This window comes from Stegostoma tigrinum, chromosome 15 (genome assembly GCF_030684315.1).
Source record: "Stegostoma tigrinum isolate sSteTig4 chromosome 15, sSteTig4.hap1, whole genome shotgun sequence".
NCBI classification, from domain to species: Eukaryota; Metazoa; Chordata; class Chondrichthyes; order Orectolobiformes; family Stegostomatidae; genus Stegostoma; species Stegostoma tigrinum.
This window is the reverse complement of record NC_081368.1, coordinates 51635155-51654454: the sequence shown is the minus strand read 5'-3', so window position 1 is coordinate 51654454 and position 19300 is coordinate 51635155. Positions and strand designations below refer to the sequence as shown.

Here is a 19300-nt window from a genome sequence, read left to right as displayed (position 1 = left end):
TTACCGCCTGCAAATTTCCTCCCTTGAAACACATTGGAGAATAATCCCATTCCACGTTTATTAATTTATTGAGCTGCCTTGGTGGGATTTGACATGTCTCTGCAGCATTCATCTGGGTCTCAGCAATGTTACCAGTGAAGTACCATCCCCAAGACACAAAACAGTTTCTGGGCTTGGGCAACTGCAATATTTCTAATCAGGCTCCATCAGATCCACTTGACCACATCTGCTCAAGCAAGATTACTGTCAAATATGGAGCTACATAAAGGTGCCAAGCTGGAAACATGCAAAATGCATTCAAGTATGTTTCAAAAACAGCCAAGCTATCGCAGGAATCTTGCACTGATTGTCCTGCCTATGAAACTGAAGCAACTTGCTTTTCTAATGCTTGCATTATTTGTGTGAAGCTTTTTTTTTAAATATTCTGTACAAAACCATTCAGATACTTCAGGTTGGGGAAGAAGGGAAAATCCCCAGGTCTCCATGGAATTACAAAATATCTAGAAGGACACCTGAATGGTCTTCATTGGAAATGACTTTCTTGATTGACCCTGACGGTGGAATTTCTGTGGTGTAGTTCCTGTTTTAGTAGAATCTTGCACCCAGCTTGACCTATCAGTGTCCTGAAAATGAGATGCTGATAAAATATAGGGGACTCCTATACACAAATTTTACCAGAAGTCAAAAATCTGAAATTTGATGGCAAGCACAGCCAGATTGTGCATTGAATGATGGATGTTAAATAAAGAAGAAAAAAATTAGGCACTATAAAAAAAAGGAAACATATCCTCCTTAACTGAACAATATTTCATCCCCACATCTGTAATAATGATCTTGGATTCCATTCAAACCATTGAACCTCAAAAAGTTGCCAACACAATCAATCTGATTGGGACATGTTCTGTGATTGGATCTTAAACTAAGCTAAGTGAAACGGACCTTGCAATGAATGAACTGAATCTCTCTGGAGTTTTCAGATTCTCTTTCTTTAATTAAATAAGTCAATCATACTTTTAATACCAGATTTACTTGAATTTTCGAGAATTTGGAACTTTGACACTTTTGCAGGGCAACCAGGGTTGCAGCAATTTCATACAGAATTACGAATTTCAGGTATTAAATCATGCAATGTGAGAAATATAGAAGCTGGATTTGTTGTGGTATATTGCAATGGGCCAAATTACTTGTGTAATCCTTCATGAAGGAAATTCTGTGTTCTGTAAACAACAAGAAAGCATGTTTGGAAGAAAGCTACAAATAGCGAATATTCAGATAATGATTTTAAAAAAATAATGACAGCTATTTGTTCATCTCTTGGTAACAAACCTAACTTTTGACCAATTTTGTTATGTCAACAAGACACCTTCAAGATGCCCTGCAAAGTTTAAGTAAGCTGCTTCATGCAAAGTTGCTCAACTCTGGATTACAAAGACCATTTAGACAAGTTCACCAGAAGAACAAAAAAAATCTGGGATACAACCATCCCAAAATACAATTTAAAAGCTCCAGTCTGTCAGACTTAGACTAATGATGACAGATTCCTGATAATAGGTTAGTTCTTTTAGATCCTAAAAAAATCTTGTTTTATTTGTAATGGATCACATTTACAATAATTTTGCAATTTTTAAGCAATTTTGCCACCAACTTTATTAAGCACATAGTCAAATCTCCTACAAAGTTGCTAAATGTTTCAATTTTGCAAGTAATTTCCTATGATCATTCTTATAGTCCAGAAAAAAAGAAATTGAAACAACGCTGCTGCTCTGAATGGCTTCCATTTCACTAAACCGTCATGAAACAGACCAGTTCTGAACACCCAACAGAGCAAAAATGTCTGATTCATGATTTCATTGTATTCTCCTATAAACCCAACAATGTGTTTTTGATGCTGAGGTAGAAGATGAGGCTATGGCTTGGAAGCCAATAAATTGAATAAGGATCTTTACATGATACTCCGTACTCTTCAGAGTTTATTGTTTATAGCAGTAATGTGTTGTTTTTCTCACTACAATGCAGAAGGAATATAACATATTAAGCAGGTGATTATAAGCCAGCAACGTACAACACAGTAGGGTACGTTCATGGAAAAAAAAATTGGAAATGTACAGAATGGCAGTTGAATGTAGAAAGATCAGTTTATGACTGTAGATGCAGCAACCAACAATTCACTGGAGGCAGTAAGTCACCGTTTGCCATATAGAATATTATTTGCGCTTTTTATGAAACAAAACCACAAACATACCATTGGAATCAATGTGCCGCCCTTACAATGATCTATGACACAGAATGATGGGTGAAGTTTTCCTATTTTGTTGGTAGTTCATGTTTCACTGATGAAGGAAGTGCAGGTGCTTTTTTATATAGGAAGAAGGAAAATCACTGAGTAGAATCCTGCAGAGACTCACTGTACCTTTTCCATTCAGGCACTTGAGAGGCCAGCAGCAGACCATTCGTTGGGATCAAGGACCCCAGGAGGAGAACAGCCAACTACTGGCAGCTGCTGGCCTATCAGGGGCAGAGATCCAACCGAAACTGCTCAGTTTTCCATGTTGAAACGCCTTGTTCAAAATGGCTTGTTCAATATGTTTGGTAAGATAGCAAGCTGAATATTAATGAGGTGAGTTGCACTGTCAACAAGGCACTTGACAAGGTCTAATCCCCCTTAATTGGCAACTCCTTGCTGCCCAATGAGAAACTCACCACGCCATGTGTCAAAAACATGAAAGAAATGGTTAGATACGATTGGCACTTAGATAAACCTTAACGCACCTCTCGGCTGATTCTGACACGAATCTCATCACAGCCAAATTCAGTTGTGTCTCAGAATGATCCTCTCTCCAACTTTAAGTTGGCAGTCAGTTTTGCACTAAAAATAAAAAATAATGTGAGTTTGAAACACTTATTGTATGCTTTCATGTCCACATCCATGAATTGGGTTCAAGGCAGACTAGCCAAAGAGAAGTCAGTCAAGACTGTCTTCAGGATTGGGCTTCTTGATAATATTGTTTATTACATTTTGTTACCAAGTGCAATAATACACTGTATTCAAAAATTTAAAAGCCATCTGGTTGGGTATATGAATGCGAAGGATTTAGAAGAATATGGGCCAAATGCTGGCAAATGGGAATAAATGATTCTATTTCTCAGACTCCAATCATATATATTTTACATTATAGAAAGATTATTCCATGTATTGTACTGTCTACTCAACTCCACATGCATCTCTGCAAATTTTTCTAACATTGACACACGTAAACTTCAGGTGTCTATCCAGTTTGCAATGCTTTTCTCTTACTTCCACTCATGCTGTGCTATTTATGCCCAGTGAGGAGCAGCTCAATGACATCATTGCAAAGTTGCTGCACTGTCCTAAAGCTTTGATACAGTGGAACAATAGATGCTACAAAAGGATCAAAAAGTGTTATACACAGGAAACACGTGGCACTAAGATTGGTGGAGAAGAATGACATGATTGAATCTGTTTATGCATGGTAGACTAAAATACTTAGGTCCTCATGTGAATATATTAGTTCATAACTTTGTACAAGGATTGCAATACACATTCCCTTATGACACTTCACTCACAATGTTGTGTGACTGTTTTTGTAATCTTGTGGAAAACAAAAGTGAATAGTAAAGTTAGGATATTACCTACAAGCAGTGAACAAATGTTCATTGTGTAGCCTTAAGTGAACTCTTACCCCAAAGTAAATGGAAAATGTTTGAGAGGAATTTAACCGAGGCATCAGTGGTCTTGATTCCTAAAAGGAGAGCTGATGAGGGACCTAAGTTGTGTCTTTACTTGAAAATCTACTGAACCGCAAGTTAATCGGGCAAGTTGCAAGGATACTAGTAGGCCTACCTCTGCTTCAAGGACCCCAGGGACAAAATATTGCCTACAAAGAGCCGTAGGCCAATCAGGTACCAGTAGCTCTAATGCTTCAATCACATCACAAAGGAGGTTCCTATGGCAGCTGGAACCAACAGCCTTTGGAGTTGCGGGATTGCACTTGTGGTTGTATGTGTGCTCGTGTATGTGCGCGTGCATTTGTTTTTGTGTGTGAGATGGAGATGGGTTTCAGGGTGGTGGGCGAACATGGGAAGAAGGGACAGGCAGCTTGGTAGCAAGGGCAGCTGGGTGGATATCACCAGCTTCAACCCCCTTTTGGTGTTGAATGATTTTGATTGAGACGCCCAGCTCCAACCAATATGACAAACTGGCTACATACTTCAGCTGCCAAGCATATCACATGTGACAGACAGTTAATCCCAGCAATGGTCAGCTAAGGCCCTTAAATACTTAACTACATAAGGATCTCAATTAGCAGCAGGCAGGTCGAGTCAACCATGTTTCTCTCCACCCAAAAATTTGAGAGAAGAGGGAGAAGAGCAGTGTTCCCCAGTTAGTGCCAACATCTCATCCTATTAAATGCCCTTCTGCCTCCAAGCTTGGCTTCAGTGAACATACATTTCCATACTATGTCAGATGTAAGGATGTGCCTACAAATTTTCATTATGACTGTGAGAATAATTGATGTTTCAAGTCACGCCCTGTTATCAGCGGTCTCCTCACACTTGCTATCAGGCACAACCTTTCCTCTGTGACAATGTTTCAGAGATAGTAGGAACTGCAGATGCTAGAGAATCTGAGATAACAAGGTGTAGAGCTGGATGAACACAGCAGGCCAAGCAGCATCAGAGGAGCAGGACTTTCTGAAGAAGGCTCTAGGTCCAAAACGTCAGCCTTCCTGCTCCTCTGATGCTGCTTGGTCTGCTGTGTTCATCCAGCTCTTCACCTTGTTATCTCTGGGACAATGTCCCTTCTTGATTCCACGGCCACTGATGTCAACATAACCAACATTTCTTCTACAAATAGATTCTCGTCTCATCCCTGCAGTAAACTTGAAAGTAGCCCAAGGTGCTGATCCAATTCATTTGTATGTTACTGCCGAATGGAATTAGCTGTAGGGGTGATGTCAGCTTCCATATGTATGCTAATGATACTGAGCTTTAGCTCTTCCATCAATCTTGGGTGGGCCACAATATAACACTGGAAATGGAAAATCTATATTATTCTTGTCTAAAACGCCATAGTCTTTTCTTGGGTTTTACTTTCCCCGAACCTGTTGTGTGCATTACCAGTGTCCTGATGGCACAATCTCTGTCACTAAATTCTATTACATCTCATTGCATATCAATCCCTGCCTCTGTCCTCATGTCACGAGTGTTGCTGCTGAAACTATAACCCACATGGAAGTCCATCTGATGTCAAAGCCATCTGTAATGCTGTTTCTAGTCTGCATCCTCTCATGAGACCAGAGTCAAAAGACCAAGCAGTTCAAGTGGAGATGGAAACGGCATAGGGCAGCAAAGATACGATGGAATGAGCCCGCGGAAAGACAAGGCTATTGAATCAATTGTGGCAAAAGAACAAGAAGCTGATGGTGATTTGAAAAGATAGGCTTGTTTCCTATGCCTTCCCCACCGTGTCATACATGTAACCATTTCCTTTACTCTAACCTTTACTGTGAAATGCTCTTCACAAACACCTCCAATTGGTTATTCTCCTCCTCTATTCGAAGGGTTGATTCAAAGATAATGAGTTGGACTTTGGGCCCCAGTTGGAGGTAGGCAGAAGCTGAAAATGGCTCGACCAGTTTCTAGTCTTCATCCTCCCTCCAGGCTATTTTTGCACAGAGAGGATCACTGGCCAGCCCTTAAGCTGACTAATCTCAGTAGCAGCCTGTTGGAGACAAATTAAAAGAGGTGGATCAGTCAGTTTGGGAGCCCCACAGAGGGGCAAGAGTGTTTGGCAGCCCAGCAGCCCTCCCAAATACCTGGGTGCATAAAAAAAATCACAGACAAACCTCCCACTCCCTAATAGTCAATACTGCTGAAACCCTGTTTGTTTAATTAAAGATTTAAAGGGCTGGAGATAAGGGAACATCCATTTCAAAAAGTCCTCACCCTTACATTGGTAAACACTCTGTTGCTCCTTTCAAGCTGGAGCCCATCTACCAACCCAGTTTGATGCCAAACCTGCTCTAATGCCAATTGAAAGGGAAGTTCCCTTGAAAATCCAAATGCCTAACTTGTTGCCCGACTTGGGTTTGTCACGCTGAAACAGCCCAAACCTCCGTTTCTGCCCTTGGAGGAGAAGTACACCTCTATCTCTTTGACTGCTTTCAATCATCTCTCTTAACTCCTGTATAACTATTTCATCTATGGCATTCACTACAATAAAGGTGCAACATGAATACAAGTAACTACTGGCATAGAATAACCAATGCAACTAATGCAATGTAAAATAAGTCATTCTTAAGAGAATCCATTGAACTGTTTAAATGGTAAACAACCTCATGCAGACTTATTTCTCACCACAACTACTGATCTTGTAACATATCTATTCCGAAGAAGCTGAAAAACGATTGCCTCTGGACACAGACACTAAGTTTTGAAGAATAAAATCTGCACGTGTTTCACATAAATGAGCAAAAAACAAATGTCGCGTACCATCTAGGCTAAAATCCCACTGACAAGACCACAGGATTGTACGCACAAACAGTAAGACCTAAATTAATAAGGTATTTTAGACTGAAAATGTTGATGCAACAACGATGCTGTATATAAAGCACCATACAACAGTAAGCATTTAGGGTGCTATTGCAAAATTATGCAGTAATCAAAACAGAGTCTGTGAGTAGAATCTAAGAATAGGAACATCATGTCAGAGCTGCTCTGCCATCGGATTTATATGGGAATAACATGTCGTTTATGCATCAGCACACAGCAAAGGAAAGCAATCCCTATGAAGCTAATCTAATAATAGACTGTAAGTTAGTGATTACTGTTTCATGTAAAGTAGTTCTTCGTAGCACTAATGGCCTAATTCTGAGGGACTTGCTACTTACTGTGGTGAGACTAGTAACTGGAACAGTTCTGACAGATCTACAGGCTCAGGTTTACTGCATGGATTAGCTTGAATAGCCATATTAAATGAAACAGAATAAAATAAAAACAATTTTACACTGAGTGAAGGCCTGACTTATAGGAACTGGCAGCTTCTGTGGCCCAAGGCACAGAATTAGTTTTGCCACTCGATAATTTGACTGATTCACTTCACCGCCCAGAACAGGACATTTTATGCTTGATTTATATGTAATCAAGTCACCTGCTCAGTGCTGGGAAAGGCCAAGTCAATCCTAATCTGTTGAGTACAGAGTATCTGTTGAAGAATACAACACATCAACATGTTTCCTGCCATTCTGCAGGTACTTTATGAACCAAGTTCTTAACTCTTTCTGTTCTTGATTTTTGCAAGCTGCAGTAACACCATTTCTCTCACTGTATATAAGGATAAGGCAAAATTAAAACCAACTAAGTGTTAATATGGTTTTAACAAGACTCCTGGAATAAACACATGTTTGCAAAACACCATTTGGGGAGATTGGGTTTCAGGGGTTTCTTGGACCATTTGTGGCCAAACTGCTGTCTATTTTTGATAACACCATTGCTTTGTTTTTTTAAAAAATTGTTCACATTGAAATAGAGAAGACCTCTTGAAGGAAACTAATTAAGTACTGTTTAAAAAGATGTAATCAGATCTTTAATGCTGTGGTTGGCTTGCTGTAGTCTTGTCAATTATATCTCTGCTGTAAGTTTCTTTGTGGGCAATCTGCAGGAGCCATTAAACATACATCGCTTGAAACACTGTTTCAAAGTGGTACAGCTGAAGACGTGGATTTTTTGAGCTATAAGACACACAGCTTCCGGAAGACATAGCAAGGAAAATGCAACAAAATATAATCTGCAACTTTGAATTACCAGGTAGTGAAAAGTGGCTCTTCATTTTTCACTGCTGCTGTGGAATTAAAAGGAGTTGTGAGACAGAATTGAAATATTAACCATTCTCCACGGCAGAACTTGAAATAGTTTCAGAATTTTTCTTTAAGAAACTCAGCCTAAGAGCTGCAATCCCGTTATAAGTATTGGATAAAAAGTGTTACAAGCTGCGCTATACCCAAGATCTCTTCAGGTACAGAAAACTTAGAAGGAAACAATTTTGCTTACTTTGAAGTTGCACTTTGATCCCAAAATAATGCTATTTATGTGCAACATTTATTTAATATCAGAGCTCAAGGAAACATAGTGAGTACTGATCATATGTGACAGCACTTAGCAACATACTGAAAGTTCGGACAACTGAATAATAACTCCATCAGAAATAGGGCCATCATAGGTATAAAGGGATCCAGCCAAGAGAGCATGTCTGTTCATTGCGGGGAAACTTACACTGAAGAAAGCTAGCAACCTGAGCAGAACTCTGAGGTTGTCATCATCAGCTACAGTGTGACAATGGGTGAATAGATAACACTTTCATTTATGCTGAGAGACATTCCAAGCCAAACAAGAACATGTTGGTAAAAACAAAAATTTGTAGAAAAGCCAACCGAAAGATCAAGGCCAATGGAATAGGTGCATATATTGCAGAGGGTTTCACACAGAAAAAATGGATGCATGTCCAGCACAGGTAAAGCAATGTTCTTATTAGAAGAAGCTGAATCACTTTGCAAGCCAGTTTTTAGAAAGAAGCAAAAAAGTCTACAGGTGGCCGGAAAAATAACAGCTGGTGATTCTGACAATCACTTTACACCATACAACAGGTTGGAGTAATCAGATCACAAGTAATAAATTGCTTGTGACCATTAGATTGATAACTGCAGAAGGAAAGCATCAAGCATATATGAAGTGTTAGGTAGGCATCTGTGCTTCTTACAACATCATTAATTTTGCAGACCAGTGCAAAGTTGCTCAAGATTGTGACCCAATAATGAATCTCCCAGAGGTAAAGCTGAAGATATACGATGGAACAATACTTATGACAAGAGGAGAAATTAACCTGAGAGCCCAATGCAATAGGAAGAGAGAACATCTGGAGCTCCAGGTACTAAACATTAAGAAAAATCCACTCATCTCAGCTGAAGCCAGTCTAAAGCTCCAACTATTAACCCTGCAGATGCCAGGTGAGATTTGCAGTCTTTCATGTACCATGAAACCATTAACTGCCAAATCGCTCCCGGAAGGTTGCAAGATGTTTTTACCAGTCTTGGATGTCTTCCTGGTGAATATTATTTTGATATGGAGGACCGCGTGAGCCCATTGCAATATCTGATGAGAACAGCTGTCCTCAACCTGGAAGACAAGATAGAAGAAGTGGGAAAGAAAGGAACAATCGAGGAAGTGACAACCTCTACCGACTGGATTAGCAGCACGGTAGCAGTAAGTAAACCTGGGAGAATGGACATTCTGAATAGATCCAAATGATCTCAATAAGGTTTTGAAGATATTTCACCATCATTGAAGAAATTTTGCCATAATTTGCAACAAGAGGGACTTAATGGCATTCAATGAATAGGATGGTTAATGACAGGTGAAGCTGGGTGAAAACAGGAGTTTCTTAACTACATTCTCGATACGATCTGGGAGATAAAGATGACTGCATATGCTATTTGACATTCTCACTGCTACACAACAATATCAACATAGACATCATGAGATAAGGTCAGTGTTCTCCCAGGAATGGAAGCTATTGTGGATGACTGACTCATCAGTGAATGTTGAGAACATCACAATCAGAATCTGCTGCAACTGCCAGAGGGACCTCAACAGAAGAACCCAAGAATGAACAAGAAAAAGGTACAATTCCAGATGCCTTAAGTACGAAGATTATGTACTGATAACGAAAGCACTTCAGCATTTCTTGACAATGTGACAGCTATAATAGAGATGCAGCAGTGAACAAAGTATAAAGACAGTACAATGATTTGTCGGATTCACGATCTGCTTAGCAAAAACAAAAATTTGTTTCACCTGTCATTAACCATCCTACTCATTGAAAGCCATAAAAACCTTCTTGTGGCAAATTATGGCAAAATTTCTTCAATGGTGGGGAAATATCTTCAAAACCTTATTGAGATAATTTGGATCTATTCAGAATGTCTATTCTCCCAGGTTTAGTTACTGCTACCGTGCTGCTTTCCTAATTTGTTATCAGACTGTGAACCTTTATGCAAACTGATTACTGAGGATGCTAAATAAGAAGAAGCAGCCTTTACTAGAATCAGACAACTAGTGACAGCAATGGCAGTGCTGAGGTTTTATAACATCAACGGTGACGTCATCTTGCAGTGTGATGTTCGCAAGACAGGACTTATCGTCCTTATGCAGCACGAACAACCAGTTGCATTTCAACCCAGAGTGTTAATGTATATTGAATGATACAAAATAGCAGCTTGCTATTGCATTTGTAAGCAAATGTTTGGGAAGACAAACTGTCAGTGAAGTCCGTCCTACCAAAAACCTCTTCAAAGCACCTTCCCTCTGCTCCAAAGCATGTTATTCAATTTACAGAAATTTCGTTTCGATATGGCATACACATTAGGAAGACAGATGCACATTGCCAACATGCCGTTGAGAGATGCACTTCCTACGATGGAAGTTGAAGATACCAAGTCAGAAGTGAAATCACCCAGTTTCAACAAAATGCAACAGCTCATCATGTTGCAGAAGGCATCAAACCAGCCGAAGCATTGAGTCAGAAGGCAAAATCTATTGATCAAATCAAGGAATCTAAGCAACACGATGCAACTGCAAATGCTGCTAGAAGTACTGATGAAAGGATGGCCTGAAAGTTTCATGGACATACCTGATGCCCTAACCAGTGTATTGGACTTACAAAAATAAAGTGATAGCCCAAAATGGAATTTGCACAACTAAAATGCAGGTCATCATCCCCGAGTTGAGAAAAGAGATGCAGAAACATATCCGAGATAACAAAGTGTGAAGCTGGATGAACACAGCAGGCCAAGCAGCATCTCAGGAGCACAGCTTTTGTGCTCCTGAGATGCTGCTCGGCCTGCTGTGTTCATCCAGCTTCACACTTTGTTATCTTGGATTCTCCAGCATCTGCAGTTCCCATTATCTCTGAGCAGAAACATATCCATGCAGTCAACAAGGAACTGACACTACTGAGAAAGACAAGTGGTCATATGGGCTAACTATAAGATTAAGGACCATTTAAGCAATGCAGCTCTTGTTATGAATATCATGTTAAAAAAGCCAAAGTACTGATCACACATGACAACCAAGACAGACCATGATGATAGTTAGAGTAGGTACGTCCACACTCACAGGAAATTTTTATCTTTTTCTCATTGACTACCATACTGTGTTGGAAGTGAAATTAGTTCATGTTAACAGTGTTTGTTGAGCCCAGTGAGACACTGAATGCCTGAAAACATGTTTCAGTTCTTATTACGTTCCAAATATTATGATTATTGACAACAGACTTCAGTGCATAATTCATCCACTAAGAAATTCGACACCATACATCATCGCCACACTATCCCCAGTCAAATTGAAAGGCTGAGGAGGCTGTGAAATTCATCAAATTGATCATAAAGAAATTGAGCATCTCCAGTACCATCTTCTGTTTGGCAATCCTAGAACGGAGAAATACACTCTCTGAAGGCATAGAAAATAATCCAGTCCAAAGATAATGTCACATCATGCACAGGTTACTCTTGTAATAGTGAAAGATCTAGCCTCAAATAATGTAACCTGCAATGCAAAGTCTCTGTGTGTGATCTGTGCATCCTTTCCTTGATGTGATCTGCCGATACCACTCATAAGCAAAGCTTTTCTCTGTATTTCGGTACACATGACAATAAAATCAATCAATCAATCAAAATAGTAATAGGTGTAAGATTGAAACAGTAGAAAGCCAAATTTCACTTTGGTAGAAGAGCTAAGTTGTTGCCAGAGCCAAGCATTGTAAAGTCAGAGTGCAAGTATTCAACATTCAAAAAATCTCAGCCCATATGGCAACACAGGACCTACGTAAAGCAATCATCACCTCAAATTGCATGAGATGAATAACAGGTATATTGGAGCAATTGCGAACATAGGAAGTAGCTATGCCTCTACTGAAGGCAGCAGCACTGGAAGAAGTGATCTACCCTCATATAAGCAATCAATGACCAATAGCTCTACAAGTCCACTTTTCCCCAGCAACCGAAATGGATCAGGCATAGCACTCTCTGTAGTGATTTTAGTCAGAGAGAAGAAATATCACCCCAGAAATGAACTGATGGCACAGGAACAGCAAATGACAAGGCACATATGTACCATTAGGAGACCTGCATGATTTAAGGAGTATGTTTGCAATGCATTTGAAAAGACTGACAAAAATAAAACTGACACCGTTTAGGTATTGAGTGATAATTTTCCTTGAGGTTACGTATATAGAATGACTTGTAACTGCAAATGGCAATGCTTTTATTAATAGAAAGGAGTACAGTTGGAGAAATGTAATTGTACCTTTTCGTTATTGGCTCACTTGTCAGAGTCACATGACATCCATCCCTGTTGTAAATGTCTGTGTGCAGACTACGAAAGCCAATAAACACAGATCATTTGAAACATGTGTAGTGAAATGGGCATGACCATCTAAACAGCACAAACAGCCATAACACAATCTTTACTTTTTCCTCATTATTTCATCAAACACTGAAATGGTTGCCAATTGGAATCATTTTAAATCATTTTATATTTTATATCCTGAATCAGAATCCTTCCATTTGACTTGCCATATAAGGCAACCATTAGGCCCACTGATCTCTTGCCGCAGTGGACCATTCAATGATACCTTCCATTAAGCAGAAAATTATTTTCCTGTATTTGGAATATGGTATCATGGCCAGCAGAAATAAGCATTCTTCAGCTGCTAGGGTGGCATACCACATACAATATACATTAATGATATAGGTGAAGGCATTAAAAGTAACATTAGCAAATTTGCTGATGACACGAAGCTGGATGGCAGTGTGAAATGTGAGGAGGATGTTATGAGAATACAGGCTGACTTGGACAGGCTAGGTCAGTGGATGGATGCTTGGCAGATGCAGTTTAATGTGGATAAATGTGAGGTTATCCACTTTGGTGGCAAGAACAGTAAGCAGATTACTATCTCAATGGAGTCAAGTTAGATAAAGGGGAAGTACAACAAGATCTAGGTGTTCTTGCACATCAGTCAATGAGAGCAAGCATGCAGGTACAGCAGCCAGTGAAGAAAGCTAATGGCATGCTGGCCTTCATAACAAGAGGAACTGAGTATAGGAACAAAGGGGTCCTTCTGCAGCTGTACAGGGCCCTGGTGCGACTGCACCTGGAGGATTGTGTGCAGTTTTGGTCTCCAAATTTGAGGAAGGACATTCTTGCTGTTGAGGGAGTGCAGAGTAAGTTTACGAGGTTAATTCCCAGAATGGCGGGACTATCATATGTTGAAAGATTGGAGCGACTGGGCTCGCATACACTTGAGTTTAGAAGGATGAGAGGGGATCTGATTGAGGCGTATAAGATTATTAGGGGATTGGACAGTCTGGAGGCAGGAAGCATGTTTCCGCTGATGGGTGAGTCCAGACCCAGAGGACACAGTTTAAAAATAAGGGGTAGGCCATTTAGAATACAGTTGAGGAAAAACTTCTTCACCAAGAGAGTGGTGGATATATGGAATGCTCTGCCCCAGAAGGCAAAGGAGGCCAGGTCTCTGGATACTTTCAAGAAAGAGATGGTTAGAGCTCTTACAGATAGTGGAATCAAGGGTTATGGGGATAAGGCCGGAAGAGGATACTGATTGTGGATGATCAGCCATGATCATAATGAATGGTGGTGCTGGCTCGAAGGGCCGAATGTCTACTCCTGCACCTATTGTCTATTGTACATCTGAACACAACCATGTCACCTCACAGGAACAGCAGGCAACAATCAGGACATATGTTTTGATTAATTCTTTCCCCCATCCTAAGCCATTACACGAGCTGGGCTCAAGGACTCAGAGACCCCACATGTGGAAACAGGCCATTCAGCCCAACAAGACAACACCAACTCTCCAAAGAGCATCCCATCCAGAACCATCCCCTGACCCTATTGCTGTAACCCTGCACTTCTCATGGCTAATGCACCTAAGCTGCACATCCCTGAACACTATGGGCAATTTAGCATGGCCAATCCACATAACTTGCACATCTTTGGGAATGGTGGAAACCCACACAGACAAGGGGAGAATGTGCAAACTCCACACAGACAGCTACACAAGGTTGGAATTGAACATGGGTGCCTGGTGCTGTGAGGCACCGGTGCTAACCACTGAGTCACCATGCTACCCAACTCAAAGGAACTTAGCTAATTTAGCACAGATGGAAGTCAAAACTTGGTTTGGAAGTGTCAGTAGTACATTTGTCAGCATCCTAAGCATGACAGACAATTTATCTTTGATAAAATGCAAGGTAATAGGCTTCTGAAGCATCAGAAATGTGGCAACGGCTTTGGAATAAAATAATCCATTCTGTCGCACAGAATTGAGAACCTTCATGGAGTTAAAACAAATAATCTAATTTCAGGCAATTATTCAATTATGTAAACTAATACAGGTAAAAGTCTTTAATTTTATTCTAAACTCTCTGAAATGGTTGATTTTTCTTAGAAAAAGAATTAAGCTTGTTCAGTCCAGTACATTCTGTAGTTGGATTCATGTAGTACAAGTGTATGATTAGACACAGCCCTGTCATTAACAACTAAAGGCGACCTTGTCATATCTAATAACAGCAAAGCATCTACACTCTTAATGCTTAAAGGTTGATGAAAGTTTTCCTGTACCTCTGATAGTCTCTCTGTCAATCACAGTCTTGCTTGTTCTGTAATTTGCATTAGGATTTTCAGACACACATTTCCGTTTTCTATGTGTAAGAGCGACACAAAACAAATTCTGTTGAGTTGTTTTGGGGCAAACCAGATGGGGCACAGACACTATGTGGGGAAGCGTGATTTATCACAATGACAGTAGCTGCCTGAGCAGCCCAGGATAAGTCACCCTTTTGTTCACATGGAACAGCTTTAAGGCAGCTATATTGGATTTAAGAAAAGCATATTCTAAATTGAGTTTAAGCCATATCTTGTAGAACACTACATAATGTTAACCCATTCACACATTGATATTTGTTGAATTTATAATATTTTAAAGTGAATTCATTGTTATCTGTGACCACCTTGGTTACAAGAAAGATAAATTTTGAAATCAACCAGTTACATTAGTATGAAATGTGACCACTCATTATGATCCTCTCTAAGACATTGAAACCTCCCATAACTCTTCATGGCTCCATTGATCATTGGAAAGCCATTTAAAGTCTCCTATGTAGAATACCCCTCACTTCTCCTTTATTTGCTTAGATATCATGTTATTGGTTGTGACCGGAAATAAACTACTGTCACATTCATATCTTAATTATTCAAAGTCTGACGGTCAACAGCTCTTATCAACATTAAAATTTACTATGATAGTAGGAAACAATCAGTCTGTTCAAATCATCGCAGCTGCATGACGAGGCAGAGAAAGGTGACTCCTCTTTGCATTATTGTGAACATCAAATCAAACTTGTTCCGTCAGAATAGTTTGAAAGCTGGCTTTAATATAGCTTCGCTTCTATTTTCATTCACCATTTATTTGTAATGTGCCTGGTTTTCCATTTCTCCTCGCTGTCAGATTGTGGGGTTCTATGAAGACTTTAATCTTTTTGCAACTGGAAGAAACAGTGCATCGCACTCACACACCTTACATTTGTGCAAGACCACAGGATGGACAAACTCAAGGATCTCATGCTTGGAATCTCCTGCCATACAGACTTTCAACAATTCCTATATTAAGTCTGACACATTTTCCAGGACACACAAACAATTTATTGTTTTCAGCTGTATTAGAAGCTTTAACGTCTTAACTATAAAACCTGATCCTCAAACCTTACATGAAAATGTTTCAATCCCTTGAATAGAAGCGTTTTTTTCTTTAATTTGGAGAACTGTCAAGTACAATTCCATTATCGTAAAATCAGAGAATGAATGGTCAAAACCAAACTAGGTACTTTCTGGCACAGAATCTTCAGTGTAATTTAAATAGTATGACTAAAGCTGAATTATTTGTTCCTGCAATATCAAATGCAAGTTCAGCATGGAATCTCAATGGTTTTGAAAAGTGACAAAAAGGACAATAGTACAGCCCCCTTTTTTCACAGCTCTCCAGAATGACTTTAAGGGACATTGTTACTCAGTAGGCAGACACTTGCAAAACTGCACAGCTTCAAATGGAACAGTGTCCACTGGCTCAATCAATGCCCTAATGGTGCTACTTATTGCCAAGTAAACTGCTGCTACAGTGCTTCAACTTCAGGTAAAAACTAAGTTTAGATCATGCAAACTGGCTTTGCAAGAGGTCTCAAGAACAGTAATTACTGAAGGAGTCCCAAAAGCACGCAGCTACTTGCTCCAGAAGGTCCAAAAATTTAAGATTGCCTGGCTCCTAACCTACAGAGGAAACAAGAACCTTTTACAAACTGGAATTCTTTTACAACAATTTAGTTATTTAACCTAATGCACACAGGAAATGAAAACCTTCTTATTAATTAACAAAAGATTATCTTGCATTTACATCGTGCCATTTATGATTACCAGACATCTCAAAGAGCCTTATAAGCATTGCATTTTAGTTAATGTTGTAGTACAGGAATCACAGAAGCAAGTTTGCATGCAAGAAATAATTTGATTTTGTAATGTTGACTTAGGGACGAATATTGTCCAAAAAAACTGGAGATGAATCATCCCCTGTTCATCTTCAAAAAGATAGTGCTGTGAAACCCTTTATTTCTAGCTCACAGGGCAGTTGGACCCTCAGTTTAATGTGGCATTCAAAAGTCAGTATCCCTGATAGTGCAGCACTCCCTCAACACTGCATTGGAGTGTCAACCTAGGTTGTGGGTCAACAAAGTTTTTTTATTAAAAAATGTGGAAACCAGTTTTAAAGAAATTTGCCTGAAACACAAACTGTTCAGAGGCACAAGGCATAAAATTAGCAAAACATCAATTTTCTTCTTAGAATAAAAGATCAATAATAAAATTATTCATAAAACCTAAGAACTGATTTTGCCTTTGTGTTCTGTGTAATATTGGGTATTAAAGGATTTTTTAAAAAAACATTTCAACATTGTCAGTAAAATCATCTTTAAAAAGTATTTTGCTTAAAATGCTCAGGTCAAAGACAATTTTTCAGCCATAGATCCTCATGATATAAAAATAACTTATAAATGCACATTCAGAATAATTTATTGTTTTCAGCTGCACTAGAAATATTTATAGCACAACTATAAAATCTGATCCTTAAACCCAAGGACATACCTCCTACAAATGAGAGACATACAACACAAACAGATTTATTTCAAGCACAATACCCTTTCTTGTTAAGAAATTCATTTGAAACTATGAAACCTATCAACCTTAGAATATCCCTAGAATAGCTGTCCAGTTATCTAAGTTGAAATTCATTTCATTTATTGTTTCTAGGTATCTTCATAATAATAAAGAACAGGCTGCTTAAAGTTGGAAATTACAAATGGGATGTTAAGAAGTATCAGAGATAATAGGAACTGCAGATACTGGAGAATCTGAGATAACAAGGTGTGGAGCTGAATGAACACAGCAGGCCAAGCAGCATCTTAGGAGCAGGAAAGCTGATGTTTCAGGCCTACCCTTTCTGATGAAGGGTCTAGGCCCGAAACATCAGCTTTCCTGCTCCTAAGATGCTGCTTGGCCTGCTGTGTTCATCCAGCTCCACACCTTGTTATCTGGGATGTTAAGACACTGTGTGCAGAATAAGAGCCATGATATACCAACCACTGGACTAGATTGTTGGGATCAAGACCTGAAATGTGGCCTTCAACACACAACTTTCATATTCTGAGGTGAGGCTGTTGCCAATTGAGCCATGGCTGTCAGAAACCACAAGTTTAAGATGAGTCAATTCAAGATTATTGTCATTACTAATCCATGAAACAGTACATTTGGAAAACTCTCCTAGACCTCTGGTACTGAGTCCACCAACTCCAGTGTGTTAAGAGGTAACAATGGACTGAATTTTGACAAAACAGGAAGAAAAAGAGATGCTTTGACGTTTGAAATCCTGGAAGAATTTAACAGCAATCTTATTAACCCTTTCAATATTCTAGCTAGACTGAGCGCCTGGTTGATTGCAAGGCAAGGTAATTTGTGAGGCCTTCAGCATAGGCTGTGGCCAGGGAGCAAAAAAGAGAGGCAGAGCTACTGAAGCAAATAAAGTAGGTCTGGCAGTTAAGTGGAAAGGCACTTACTTTCAGGATCCAGTGGTCTTCCCTCCCTTATCAATTGCAAAAAAAATCAAATCAGATCCCTACAGCTCAGTCAAAGAGGTAGGTTTTAAGATTGTACAGAGGCAGAATATTTTAGGCAGGAACCCCAGGCCTTAAGATCTAGGCAAATGAAGACACACCATCAATAATGAAATGATTTAAATCAAGTTCGAACAGATCAAAATTAGAGCAAAGGTATCTGAGATCAAAGAGGTAGGAAGGGCAAGATTGCAACGATTTCAAAGGAAAAGGATGAGAATTTTAAAATCAAGGCACGTCTTAACTGGTAGCTTACATAGGTCAGCAAGTACTGACCTGATGGGTGAATGAGATTTGACACCAGTGAGGAAACGGGCAGAGTTTGCGATGGCTTTAAGTTTACCAATAGTAGAAGCTGGACACCAAGAGTGCAATGGAACAAAAACAGAAATTGCTGGAAAAGCTCAGGGGGTCTGGCAGCATCTGTGATGAGAGATCAGAGTTAACGTTTTAGGTCTGGTGACACTTCCTCCGAATAGGTTCTGAGGAAGGGTCACTAGACCCAAAATGTTAACTCCAATTTCTCTCAGAATTAGAATTGTACATAATGTGAGCTTCCATGATGGCAACTTGAGGGTTTAGACAGTTAATCTGGTGACCCGTACAGAACGGCATGACATGGGTTTGATTTGTCTGGGCTGAGCCAACCGATGTCGATCAAGGCAGCTTAAGGTTGCACCAATTACTTGCAGAGCTTTGGGTTAGACGGAGAGATTGGGTTCAACTCTCTCATTTCTGATTCTTACGTGTACTTCGTAGGCATTAGATGAGGAATGGATTGAAATTGGTTAACCTGTTATTGAACAGACCACTTCAATTCTGAAACGTTTCTGTTGGGCACTAGTTAAGAAATCAGAAAAGGATCTTAACCTATGCAACTTTATTGAATAGATGGCCAACACCTTTGGGCAAGGAAAAAACTGAAGAAAACTGACTAAAAATTTTCTTTCAGAAAAAAGTACATTATTTTATAAATCACTCTTTTATAAGTT

General features: G+C 39.5%; 1 protein-coding gene across 7 annotated transcripts in view; it reads right to left on the bottom strand.

The window, feature by feature from the left end:
- dacha (dachshund a) overlaps positions 1-19300 on the bottom strand; it is a 382639-nt gene that overhangs the window by 192200 nt on the left and 171139 nt on the right. The window lies entirely within an intron of this gene.